The sequence below is a fragment of the Micrasema longulum genome, unplaced genomic scaffold, assembly GCF_059751315.1.
Source record: "Micrasema longulum isolate JH-2025_06_02 unplaced genomic scaffold, ASM5975131v1 h1tg002087l, whole genome shotgun sequence".
In the NCBI taxonomy this organism is placed as follows: domain Eukaryota; kingdom Metazoa; phylum Arthropoda; class Insecta; order Trichoptera; family Brachycentridae; genus Micrasema; species Micrasema longulum.
In genome coordinates this window covers 29,347-44,405 of record NW_028279254.1, presented here as the reverse complement: position 1 = coordinate 44,405, position 15,059 = coordinate 29,347, and the positions used below count along the sequence as shown (strand labels likewise).

Genomic DNA, 15,059 nt, shown 5'->3' with positions numbered 1-15,059 from the left:
ACGAATACAGGCACAAACCGCACGCGGAAGGATAACACACGCGCCCACAAACGACGATTTCAACTAACTGCGAGATACTCGCAGCCAACCTCGCTGACAACGCTGTTTCTGTATTTACTTCGCAAGAAGCACATAACACTGTAGGATAATCGAAAATAAAACACTCCGGCACTGCAGGTTTCGCGGCGACACGCGGTGAGTTCGATCGTTCGTCGGACGTGTGTTGGTGAGTCGAAGCGAGCGCGCCGAGTGACTGTGACTGGTGACTCGCTCAGGCGAACAGCGAGCGGCAGCAGCCGAGCAGCCGAGCAGCCGACCGGGGCAACGAGCCTGGCGGATGGTGAGGCGGCCCGAGCACTCCGAGCAGGTAGTCGAGTCCGCGGTCACAAAGGGCGAGGTAGCTCGGCGCTGGTGCCGGCACTCCACGCTGTGCCTGTGCATGTAGACCTGGGACAGGCGACCGAGGCCTTCGCTCTATTCTACAACACGATGCATTTTATTCCCAATTCCTAGACAATCTGGGAACAAAAATGACATCAATCAAATGAGCAGTGCAAAACACATATTCATCTCGTTTACTCGAAAGTTGGGATCAAAATCGATGAATTTTAAAACTACAGTTGATTCCGTAATCAACCATAAAAATAACAACGGAGTAAATTGAAAATCAATAAACGCAAATAATTATACACGCATAAATTTAATCGGTTACATCCACTGAATAGGTAATACTGATTTATTTATTATATTCTATGAAATTTTATAGTATGTATACATTATTTAACTTGAAAATGTTGCTACTTTTCCGTTACATCTTATTATTAACGCCAATCACAAAGTAAAATAAATCTTCATACAAACAAGTCAAGCCACGTTTATTAAGTAATCCTACATAAAAACCATTATTACAATATCTTTATTCAGAAATATAATGCGTGCCAATGTCAAAATATTTTTTAATATGAACGTGCCTCGATCTTGAAATAAAACGTGCATTGAAACTTTCAACATGCTTCATTTTGAGAAAATGAATGTAGTCTATTGAAAATACGTATGAATGTTTGAAAATTGCAGAAGATACGTCATATTGATTCGATAAAGGTTATGGATAAAAAACGGCACACACATGTTTTATTTTTATAAGCATAGTTATGCAAATGTATGAAAATAAAATAGTATACTATGTTACTATGCATATATTATTCCATATATTCGTTTTTTTTTTCGGGTATGTACGTATGTAAAAACACACGACATTCACATCCATTCAGCTGTGCAAACCGGTTTTGTCCCCTCTGAGAAAATATATTTAGCGAAACAGAATTGGAATTTTGTACTAGATACGGAATCGAACTAACTTTAAGGTATCTACGAAATAAAATAACATTATTTATAGATATAAATGTTCAAAATGAACGAGGGAGGAGAATCAGAGGGTTTGATAAGAAATATAAATCCACAATACAATTAAAATATTTCGATAACAGATTTTCATAGCGTAAAAAGCCCCCCCGATATTAATTTTCAAAAATTGCTCTGTTCATGTTTAATACTAGTTGAAATTATAAATTTATACCGTGGATAAGGTAAAGTTTATGATGTAAAATGTTTTAAGTAATGAATATAAGTCATCATATATACGTATAAAAACACACTGAAACACATTATATTGTCATTTAACAAACAATTCGATAAACAAATTGGTGATTTTATTTCGATGATGATTAAAAGGGAAATATCAATGTACTTCAGTAGAATAAGAAAAGATACTGTAAGTAATGAATATACAGATGGAATCTCTAGCTATTTGAATTATCAAGTTTTATTCATTAGTATACAACCTTAGACAAAGGAATATGTATATGCGATGTACGTTACTCAACAACAAAACAATTACTTTTCCAAAGACTTTAAAGAAAAAAATCAAGGCTAAAGATAAAAATAAATAATGTTATCTATCGTATCTGTGATAACAGTTCACTCGAACAGGCTGAGAAAGGAAAAAAATCATTTCTAGCCATCTGTGTGTGTGTAAACCTTTTATACCAAGAAGCACTAAAAATATTTATACAACTGAGTCTTTGAAGTTTTTCACATATTTTTTTCTGCTATAAAAGTACAGAAAGCTTTAGGGAAAAAAGGTTAGGGATGTTCGTACATCCCCATTAGCTGCCTGCGCGGCACCGGCAGACCCTCCATGCGGAGTTTGGGTTCAGGTATAAAATCTATGCGGGCTCGTACATTCACCCCAACAGCTAAAGCTATCGCAGTACACAACACACAACACAACGCAGGAGAACTTTTGCCTTATAATATAATACCAGTGCGTATAGTAAAATAATTACCAAGGGGCAACCGAGCGAATTCACAGGCATAATGGATATTCTAATATTGCAGAGTAAGACGCGAGTTTCATTTTATTTTATTAGTATTTTAATCAATTTTTCACGCCCATAAGGCATTTGATACATATAAATGATATAGATGAGTACATCAACAAAAAAAAATACGGTACAATAATGAAATAAAAGTACAGTATTTAGAAACAGAGTAGGTATAGAAAAATATCAGGAAATAGAGTACGATGTAAAAGAGAGAAAATGTTGCGTAAGATATAAAAAGTTAGATAAACAAATAAAATTTGAAGATATGTAAATTAAGGAAATAAAATTTAAAAGCTTGAAACAGCCAGGTACACAATGTTACAATACAATAAAAATATAAGATTATATTTTGTTTGATAGGGAACATAATTTGTTGATGTCTTTAACATAAGCCTTGTAAATATTTAAAAAAATAATATATAAATACATATTGTACATCGTTTATTTTTTAATAAAAAATGTTATGTTAAAGACATCGATGTTGTTAGCATAATATTGTTTCGGCAGTACATGCATCCGTAAGAAGGCCACTGATTATTTTTAATACTTTATGAATCGTCAGTTACACCTAGTTTTGAGATGTTGACAAATAAAATATGTGTTTAACGTAACATATTTTAAGTACGAATAAAACGATTTCTACGAGTCTGATTTCTGAGTTTGGGTTATTAGTAATTGTCTGAAATACGGTTATATAACCTCTCTCTGAATGAAATACGGAATATCCACAAATCTCCCAAAATACCAAACTGATCTTCAATCTGTTTTCAATGCGGCAGCGAGGTTTATAACGGGAGTAAAAAAATATTCTCACATCTTCGAGATTTGCACTGGTTAAAAAGCCCAGAAATAATAAAATACAAGCTTGCCAGACAGTATTTAAATCCCTTCATGAAATGCCTCCAAAATACCTTCGGACCTATATATTAGAGAAAATACATGTCAAAGAAAAAATCTACTCTTGGGTTAGCATTTGATTCAAACAGAGGAAAACTTGTCGAAACTCGGCGCTGCCCAAACACTAAGTTCGGAGATCGGCCCCTCTGCCTGAAATCAATTGCCTCAACACTTGCGAATCATCGACAGTCCCAGTCAATTCAGATCTTAACTAAAATCTCACTTCTTTCGTTTATCATACCTTCAATTTTTGATCAGAAAATATCATATGTAACTTAAGCTTAGTTAGAATGTAAGTTTACGTATTAACTTGTAAAGTGCCCTTGAGGTGATTTTTTACAAAAATGGCGCTACATAAATCTGCCAAATATTATTATTAACTGTAGTCTCGAGTTATTTTAATTCAAGTACATACATTTTACAAAATCATCTCGACGCTGGAAAAGAAAAAGTTACCAAGCGACATGTGGCAACTTTACAAAAGAGCCAATTAGTTTTTTTTATTAATAAAGAATTTCGTATTTTAAATTTTTATTTAATATATGTAGGAATCTCGCCAAAATAATACGTATGCTTGAGAATTAATATATATAATTTTTTTAATTGTGTCAACTGAAAAGTTGCTACACGTCGCTTGGTAACTTTTTCCATTCCGGCGTCGATATGTTTTTCTCTTAAAATATTCATTTATAAAATACTTTAATACATGCAAAAAGTGGTGGAAAATGAAATTATTCTGGATAATTACAAACTTTTTCCAATTACGCTAAGTAACTAAATAAATATCTACCGATCTTGATATTGTAGAGTATGATTTAAAAAATAAACATTGTTTATACCTTCTTCTTGGTGCCAATGACACGGTTTGTCATAAAGATTTGGAAAATAATAATGATCGCTGTCAACACGATGTGATGACTACAACGCTTGTCTCGTGTCTGGAGCTGTTGGATTCAATTCCCCGTGAGTTAGCAATAATCAAAATGTGATTATTATATGCCCGCGCTGAAATTCGCCACGGTTGTGGTATGGTCTCTTGTGACCTTCCGACGCTTCTTGCAGAAAACCAACGAAATTCGTGTTCATATAAATATAAAGTATTAAGTATCTACTATCTACCACGGACTGAGGTAACATTTTATGCTAAATGTCACCTGGCATGCTTGTACCGACTGTACCGATGTGTAATGTATAGTTACTTCTAGTAACTACATACAATATTCTCCGCTTGCTCTTGCTGCACCGGGACCTTTAAGTTTGATACCCACGGACGACTGCCGAAGTGCCGAACGACTTGTGACGAATTTCAATACGTTCATTTGTATTCCGCTGGAGTCACAAAGTCCTTAAATGGAAGAATTCAAGCATTCAACTACCAACTACCAAGCTGGACGATGGAGACTAATATATTTTTTTGAACTGTAGAACAACATTAAGTTGATAATACGCATGTGTCTGAATAAAGCTACAATGCAGAGCTGATGTTTTTTTTGCATGAAACAAGTATAAACTGTTTTCCAAATAAATATTTAAAATAGCAACAAATAAGAAGGTCACAACACCATCGCAGGTTACAGTTTTACCCCGGATCGGCAGTGGTATAACCGCTATATAGTATTCTCATAAATTATCATTGATTTCAGTTGGCTGAAAGGTGGATTGATTATTTTACGTAACTATAATAATCATTTATGATTGCCGTGAAACCTATCCCAAATCCCGAGTAAGTCAGCAGAAAAAGACAAAATATAATAATTTGTTATTTTTTTGTACATATTCTTTTTGTTACCCGTTTATTTTTCACTGCGTTAAAACACAAAAGTTAACAAATAAAAGGAGAGAAGTCTTTAATCGGCCAATTGAACAGTTTAAAAAAAGATTTCTTTATCAAAATAAATTGATTCTGTGTGAACAATTCGCACTCCGAGAATATCAGTGGCACAATTCAAAACAATCACTTTACAGGAGAGCGGTTACGAACACATCCTCGCTATCAGTAAAAATGCATTCACCTTCTATAAAAAATAGCATCATCTAGTTTTAAATGTTTTCAGAGTCAACAGTGGCATAGTGATCATTGTGCCACTATTATTTCTTAAATCTGAGTAGGCATAACATTATAGCGTAAAATCGTATTTTTTTTTTTAAAGTCACATGAATATTTTTAAGAATAATATTGTTAATAGTGCGAATAGAAAATATGTATATTTAGGAAATTTTCTGAATACTTGACTTAAAAATGTCAATTTTAGACTCGTGCCATTATTATTGCTCTGGTGCAAATTGTAAAAAAAGTCATGTATAATTTAGAACATAATACACTACGGGACGCGAACCTGACTTGGAAGGACGCAGAGGAGCTGGCAGCCTATAGAGATGCATGGAAGCTCTTTGTGAACACCATGTGCTCCAACTAGGGTACGGACATGGACATGGAATAACTATTTAAATTTCCCCATAGTAGAATTGAATAAGTATGAAGTTTTACTTTTAGGACACCAGTGAAAGTGAATATTTTGTGTCACTATCTGAATAAATACATTAAATACACGGGAAAATTCGCTACATAAAATAATATTATTTATCGGCGTCAATGCGTGAGTCGGTGATGATTTAAATTAAAGGAATATGAAACAGGTTCACGCAATAAATTAGTAGAGTCGAGCTAGTACTGGGTTTGGCTTATGCGACACTAGTATAGTATTGAATCATCATCAACATCACCGTTTCACTATCCGCACCTAATGATGAATCGGTAAGGCAACTGCGGCAAATCAAAATCAATTTTTTTTCTTCCAGTGCCAGTCCAGGGACTATAAAACACTCTAGTATAAAAACACATCAAAAATAAATATTTAATGACAATCATGTCATAAAACCAAATAAGACTCCAAATAATACAAAACAAATCTGAGAGACTGTTGAGGGGGATTGTACCGGATAGCATAATCCGTGAGGCGAAACATATGGGCGAAAGTGTATATATATATATATATATATTTTTTTTTTTTTTTTTTTTTTTTTTAATTCTGTAATGTCCTGCCGGTAAAACAACTTTGTGACTACAAATTGATTGTAGATCGCTTTGTTGATCCGGAATATAAAAAAAGAGTTTCCCGCACTCACAACACTAGATTAAAAACTAAGGGCTCCCTGTCTGTTCCCCGAATTACAAATTACTTCGGAGAGCGAACATTAAATTGCGTTGTTCCAAGATTTTTCAATGATCTCCCACAAACCATCATTAACATGAAAAATCTTCAGATGAAAAAAAAAGAACTGAAGAAATATCTTCTAGATACTTTATAGTGCCTGTTTATAAATAAATCTGTAAAATACAAATAAAATAAATGTAATATAAACATGTCATAAAAAATTTAAAAAAATGTTTCCCACCGAAAAGTCCGTAGACTTAGTGGGTAACAAATTCTTTTATGTATTTTTTTAATTATAAAATAAACGCTGCTCTGCAGCACTGAAACTGAAATCAATGAGAGTAATATTAAGACGCGGTAGACGCACAAAAATTAAGAAAATGATTTTACTTCTAGATATTATAACAATAATTGATGAGATAATCAAATTCAATGTTGCAAATTTAGTCCCAATACTTGTGTGTGGAAGTGAAACACGGAAATGGCAGAGGAAGGATGAAAGCGGAGTGAACGCTGTGGAAATGCGCTATCTTAGACGAATGTGCGGGAAATCAATATACGACAGGGTTACGAATGATGAAATCAGGCGAGGGTGTAAATCTGAGTCAGGTATAATTGATAAGATTAAGAAAGGGTCTCTGATATGGTTTGGTCGTGTAGAACGAATGGATGACGAAAGAATGGTAAAACAAGTATATATGGCGAAAATGAACGGTAACGTGGGACGAGGACGACCAAGGAAGACGTGGCATGATCAGATAAACCGATATCTTAAGTCTGATTACGTCGAAAGCAGGCAGAACCGAAGGGCATGTATGATAAGATGTATAAATGTGAAGAAAATAGGAATGCATTCCAGAATAGACGTGTGTGGCGGTTCATTCAGTCTGTCTACCCCTACGGAGAAACGGCGTGATGGTAGTAGTGGTAGGTAATGGAGTGCAGAAAATTTTCCAAAAGAAACGGAAAAATAGGACGTTTTTTCATAAGTATGCAACAAGGGGATCTAAAAATAAACGTATAAGACTGGAAAATAAAACAAAAGCAATGCCTTAGAATTGCCTTATGTATTAGGAAATAAAGTTGTTTGAAGAAATGTTAGAAAACATAAAAAATTAGAAAAGTGTAAATATAATTAAAACTAAACGAAAAAGTATGTATGTAAAAAATAGTAGGTTAAATAAATTATCAGTAGTGAATATACGTAAGTTAATATGTACGAGTGTAGATATTACAAAAAAAAAGTTTAAATATTATAAATTAGGACAATAAGTGTATAATAGTATAATAAATAATGTTAAAATAAGTATGTATGCGTATGTGGGTAGGTGTATATGTATGTGAATATATATGTGTGTATATATGCATGTAGATGTGCACACGTGTGTGTGTGTGTGTGTGTGTGTGTATGGAGATATATAAAAATACATATATGTTAGTCTGCCTTAGCACAGGTCTTCTCCTACTAAGCATTACTTTATAATATTAATAAAAAAATAATTAAAAAGATAAATATTGTGTTGTAAATATTGTATTCGACTATATTAATCATATAACTAAATAAAATAAATAAATAAAAAAAACAACAAAAAAAAACCCGAGACCTCTTGTATGTTAGGCAAAGGCTAAATGACATCAAGACTACGAACTGGACAAATAATATTGTATAATACATGTAAATTGATGTTATTTCAAATTATGAATCCATTTGTCCAGTGAAGTCTGTCAGTGCGTGGGTTAGTGATGTAGTGATGTACTGATGTACTGATGTAGTGATGTAATGATGTAGTGATGTGCGATGTAGCGATGTAGCGATGCGGCGAGCGGTGAGTGGTGAGGCAGGTAAGACGAGTGCGGAGTGCATGCTCACCGAACCTTGGGAGGTTACACTGGAGACTGGAGGCGCCTTTCTACATCTGATTCCCGCCACACTCAAGGTAAATACATACATTGCACATACTACCCGTATACATATACATTCACTGCACACCGCAACCATAATAGTTACTGCACAATTGCACATAGCGCATACTGCATACTGCATACTACTCACAAGGCGAGCCAAAGTCAACCCGTGGTTTTCATATATTATTATTATATTTTATTACTTTATATTGTTTTTTTTTTAAATTTATGTTGTTAATACACTCATCTTTTTATTTTTATACCAACTATACTTCTTAACACTGTTCCTATATTTTATTTCTTTATATTGTGTTTTTTTTTAAAATCTATGTTGTTTATATACTCATCTTCTTTTTTTTATACCAACTTTACCTCTTCACACTGTTCTATCTTTTGTTGCTTTATATTGAATTTTTTAAATTTAATGTTGTTTATATACTTATATTTTGTAAAACTTTCATGTATGTAAAAGCCTTATGGGCGTGAAAAAATAATAAAATAAAAAAAATTAAAATTAAAAAAAATTATCAATGGAAGTATAATTAAAAAGGCACGTTACGAGCGCAAAGAAAATGGCATTTCAATTGGTGGGTAATTGCCTTCTTAGCCTCCATTGATAACACGTGACGACACATAGAACAATGTCGTCGTATGTTATATATATATATATATAGTTGGATAATTTATAAAGCGCCATTTTTGTGAAAATCACCTCAAGGGCGCTGTACAATTAATAAATATCCCAGTACGTCTTGCAGCTACAGAGCGCATGGACGGTTGGGATTCTAGTTCCTCGTTTTCAATTAAGATCAATCAAAAATTATAATAGATAGGAGCTAGATTACAGGACGTCTTGCAGCTACAGAGCGCATAGACAGTTAGAAATTTAGCCCCCATTTACACATTTTAAAAATTGACAAATAAATTTAGTGTATTACAAAATAATAATAATATGAATAGTAAAAAGGAGTAAGATTACAACACGCCTTGCTGCTACTAAGCGCATAGACGATTGGAATTCTAGACCCCGTTTACAAAATTAAGGTATTTTAAAGTTGAAATATGAAAGCTAGATAACCAATCATCGTGCAGCTACAAAGCGCATGGATGAGAGGAATTCCAGCAAAGTTAAAACAATATCAATAAATCTATAAAAAATAGAGTATAGTAGTAAATTGGTCAAGTGTTCATACCAAGAAGTAAGCAATAAAAAACTAAATAAATAAAGCACTGTATCAACTCCATGGTTAACAAAGGGAGACAGATGTCCGAAGAGAATCTTTTGTAGACAGTAGGTAGATATCGTCACCATGTGGTCCACTAGGCTGCTGGAGAATTTCTGGAAACGCACGTGTGTAGACCCCAGGATTACGCCTATTGTTCCAACGACTTGGTGTCATGTTGTATGTTATGTTGTATGTGTTGAAAAAATGCTTCAATTACACTGTTGCGAAAAACAGAACAGATAGATTATCCTTTTCCGCGTAAATGTAATCCGATGTATTAGACAAAGTAATATTTTTTACAATGTTAAAGTACATCAATAATAATACACCAACAGCTGGTCGTATTTAAAGTAACAATTTTCACAGAAACAAACATAAGAAATAGGTATATCTCTTTTTTTTTATACGCCGTGACTCGTTTGCAAGTGATTTTGGCTCTTAAAAACGAGAACAAGAAAGTTACAGAACTTTATTTAGCTTCAGTAAAACGACAAAAAAAACATACCCTGGAAAAAATATGTAATGTGAGATATTTAAAATCAGTATTAAAGAGTTATGTTACAATAAAATATTATTCCCGTTTAAATTAAACGAAAACATCACATGAAATTGTGGGCCAAAAGTAAACAGGCACATTCGTATCTCGTTCTCGTATGAATGTTTCGTTATACTATAATAATATTATTGTTATACTATATTTATGTAATAAGTATATTATTCGTCCGAACTCAACACAGGACACATGACACATGAAAAAAATTGGCAGTGAAGTGTTTTAATCAACAAGAAAAATAGTTTACAAATAGGAGCTAGACAACAATACGTCCTTAAGCTACAGGGCGCAAAAACGGTTGGATTTCTAGACTCCCTTTACGAAATTCAACTATGAAATTACTTTAAAGAAAAAACATTCCATTAATTTACCCAAATATTAAAATTTTTGTGAACATTTTTGTAGTTGTAAATAACTTACTATAAGGAAATGGAAATCAAGTTAGGTTTGAGTGGGGTTTTAACATCGGACCTCTGATCTGTAAGTCCGCAATACTAGCCACGGAACCACAACCCGATCCAATATTATGCTATATAGATATAACAATTAATCGGGTTGTGGTCCTGTGGCTAGTATCTCGGACTCACGGACCAAAGGTCCGTGGTTCGAATCCTACTCTACCCCAACTTGATTCCCATGTTCTAATAGTAAGTTATTTACAACTCGTTGAAAATGGCCTTCAAAATTAAATATTCGGGTAAATCATAAGAACGCAAATATTTATTTTCTTAAAAAAAAATAAAAAATACAATACTGTTTATAAGATTGATATAATTAAATGTGTTGAAAAATTATTACAGTTTTAGGTAAAAAAAATAAGATTACACTGTATACAGCAGGTTTTATTTTAGTGTAGATAAGAAAACAGAAAAAGTCGGAGGGATTTTTACATTCGAATAGTGAAAATTATTTTGATTTATCGCCGTAAGAATTTTTACTCTAAAAACTGACAATGGAAAAAAAACATATCAATTGCTCCACACTCGTTTCCGAGCCGGTGTAGTCTGACGATTGGAGAATTTTGAAAATAATTCTGTCTACCAGACGCCAAAAGAAAGGTAGACTCCAATCTTGTACTTTAATAGTCATCGGTCTAGTTAAATCAGGGAAATCCAGCGTGCCATCTGCCATTTTATAAAAATTGATAGCATCGTTACGAATTCTTCGCTTAGAAAAATACGATAAGTTTAAAAGGTTATGTAAAAAATAAGGTCAATCTGTTGAACAACTGAAACACAATTCTAGGATGACATTATTCATTTAGGGATAGAGTATTTTTCTAGCTTATTGTACTTTTAAAGCTTTGGTCTCGCGATAAACATAATATATTCTATATAAAATGAGTATTTTATAATTAATACGCTAAATGAAAGCATACATAAAATACAAGAAAAGTATAAAGCGTGAAAGCAGGAACAAGTCCATAGAGCAACTGTATCTCTTGCCGAAGGTACGAGAGCGTTCACTGGAACGCGAATATTCGCGTTCCCAGCGCAACCCCAAAAAACTGAGAAAACGAGTTAATATAACGGGAAATCTTTTTACAACAACACGGAACGGCAACATTAGCACTGACATACACTACGTACCTGCGAGTATTTCAGCATTACATTTGTTGCGAGTTCACAGCTATACACTATGCACCTATACGCGTATACGCGTATACACCCCGCTTTGCGAATTCCTAGTCTCTATGGAGAGGAGATTCAGCTGATGGGGTGAGTGTCCTGACTCCTGACCCCACTGGGGTAGAGGTAGGGGACGCCTGATGTGTGAAACATGCGATACTTTACAAAACATCACTCCATTGTCGGATTCGATTGTCTGATTTCCTTTTTATAAAACACATTTACGAGGGAAGTGGTGCTTTTTTCATTACGGCATCTATGGTTAAGTAAAATTCGAATGTGAACCTATCACAAAAATATCTCGTCTATTTACAAAAAAAGTCGCGCTTGGACAGTTTTTAGGATAAATAATTATTTTTATAAAATGTCGTGGTAAAAAGAAGAAGCAGTTTCATTTTCGAGTATAATTTCATCTTTGTAAAAACACGTGTAATTACAGAGGGAGAAAACTGAATTAGTAGAAACCGAATAATTGTACCGTGGGAATTTTTTAAACTAAAAATCTGTAGTTACAGCCTAAATCTTTATAAATAAGAACACTGATACCAGCGGTATCAATGACATTATGTATAGTATAATAATGAGTAACAAAGAAGTAAAGTTTTAAATACATTGGTAAAAATGGTTTTCCCACTAAATGTTTCGAAAGCTTTTCTATATTAAAGTGACGTCATGGTCGTAAAAGGTTGTGGTTTTAAATAAAATGACACTAAATTAAATAAAAATAATTCGATATTAGTTTTATCATGTGGCACTGTTAACTGACAAACATTATCAAAAATGTATTCACTTTGGAAACGAATTCAATAGAAAAACCAATCAAGTTTAGAAATAATCACAAAATTTTAAATCGAAGCCAAAAGTGTCGTTTCGCAACCAAAACGATATTGAGATCGAGGCGACTTCAATAGGCTATACATAATTTTCACTTTTTTTAGAACTAGAGATATCGCTGTCAAGGCCAGTTCAGGCAAAGTAGGAATGATTAGAGATTCTAAGTGACGTATTGAGAATGGATGTCAACTTAGTACGGAGTGAACAATATGGAAAACGAGTACATTATGTTACGAAGATACGAAGCACGTGCCGCGAGCGCAGGGGACCGGAGAAGTTCGCATCCTATGAGATTACTGAACATCATCTTATTCGTTATTTCGTGAGAAATATTCGAATCGGCCGACTGAGGATCGTTCTCGCGAAGCGAAATACCTACAAAAAGCCACATTTTTAGGAGAAGGTATTTAGTTAACTACTAGATTTTAACAAAAGAAAAATACTGTTTTATAGAGATTCTACATCCTAACTGTAGGTATATACTGGAAATCAATAATAAAAAATAAGTGGAAATCATCAAAATTCAAACTTTCCGAATTTTCACAAAAACTATATATCTTCATATTTTGTGATAAGAATGTATAGAAAAGTTCATTTGTGTTAGGAATATAGCATATAAAATTACTTATGGTAAAAAAAATACAATATTTACTGTTTTTTTATTATATTTTATATGCCTCCATATACCTGAATAAGTAGGGTTATTTCTAAAATATTTTCATATTATTACACAATTAAATGATAATCCAATCCAATTCGAGTCACTGCAACTTCGTAGATATATCGTTTTGCTAAAATTTTATTTCACCTATCGATAAATCTCATATAGAAGGATCGATTTCCGTCAAAAAACACATTTTGTTTTTTTTGTAGATATCGCTTTGTGAAAACGGTCCTCTATTGCAATCGTGCGTTTTTCCTTGAAATAATTTTAATAGAAGTTCAAAACAGTCGAAGAAAATATTGAATATTCGGGCGATTTTAATTGAAGGTTTCAAGAATATTTACTCAAAAACAATACAGAAATTATATCATTTTTTACAAACATTTTATCAACCAAAATATACCGAAAACAAGCGTTTAAATAACCAAACGTTTTAGATCTAAGTGAGAATAACGCGGTGACGGTTTTGGCAGTTTTTTCGTTTCGCCAAATTTATTTTGCGATTTTGACACACTCAAATATACTTATTTTCGTATCGCTATTGCAATGCCTTCTCCATATCTTGCTTAACCAGACTCAGTGGGTAGGTTATACAGTAGATATAGTCGTACCTTATATTGATCCGAGTCGCTATTCTACCCAAGTGTGTTGGCCAATGTGAACCTTCACACTGACACAGTTCGCTGATACTCGCTATCTTAGTACTCAGTACATATCCAGTATTAGAGTGACTATTGCATTCACTCCTTACAGGAAAAAACTTTTTTCAGTTCAAATTACGTTTGAAATAATGTGGAAATAAATTGCTAAACGCTTTCCAAACGAAATCCACCGGATAACTATTAAAGTATGCACGTATCAACTAATATTAGGATATTTATCGAGGTAATACAAAATGTTTTGAATTTAATTAAATAAGAAATATAACTCAAGACGAGCAAAGCCCAAAAGATATGATATTTTTCGTAAAACGCATCTGTACCATTAAATCGTAGAATTTATGAGTGATAAAGTGGTTAAGTGCTTCCCATAGCATTACATAAAAAATAAGCATTTTATTGGCAATTAAAGTATTATGGGCTCACGTACGGAATACGGACATTCGGGAAAACGTGTATAATAGAATTTTAACGTTACATACTAACAAAAACAGAAGTATATTATTAAGTAGTTTTGACATTAGGGAAACAATAAAAAGACTTTATATATTTTTTTAAATATGAGAAAATTGGTCGCAGGAGGCGAAATTAGCCGTTCACAATGGAGTCCCGGTGCCGACCAGCGCATGGTATGGAAGCGAAGCATTCATTGGGAAAACAGGAATGAAAGTAGGTGGAATGCTGTCGCAATGTGATCTCCCGGGGGAATGTGTGGTGAAACTATGTACGATAGGTGCGCAGACGTCTAGATCCGTGCATTATGTAAGGCAGAGATGAACATTATCGACAAAATCAAGAAAGATGTTCCGCGTTGGTTTGGACATGTAGAGCGAATAGACGGCTAAAAAGATTTATGATGCGAATGTTAACGGTTTTCAAACTAGCAAGTTTCAAAACTATATATGATTTATTCACTGATATAACACATTAAGAAAGTGATTTGAGGAATATAATAATTCGTGGTAAGGTTTTAAGTGTCGAAACTAAGATCATGAATAGGTAGGTACACAAGGAGTAGATAATACAACAATTAAGTTAATGGCGTGGCACCCTTTAGCCGGAATTATGGAATGCGTAATCGAGGGTAAATTAATGGCTGAAAGTATAATTACTGACTTTCACCATAAAGACAATGTAAATAAGATAGTTGTTCC

General features: G+C 33.5%; 1 protein-coding gene across 1 annotated transcript in view; it reads right to left on the bottom strand.

The window, feature by feature from the left end:
- gus (splA/ryanodine receptor domain and SOCS box containing gustavus) overlaps positions 1-15,059 on the bottom strand; it is a 67,990-nt gene that overhangs the window by 38,187 nt on the left and 14,744 nt on the right. The gene's annotated exons all lie outside the window — the stretch shown is intronic.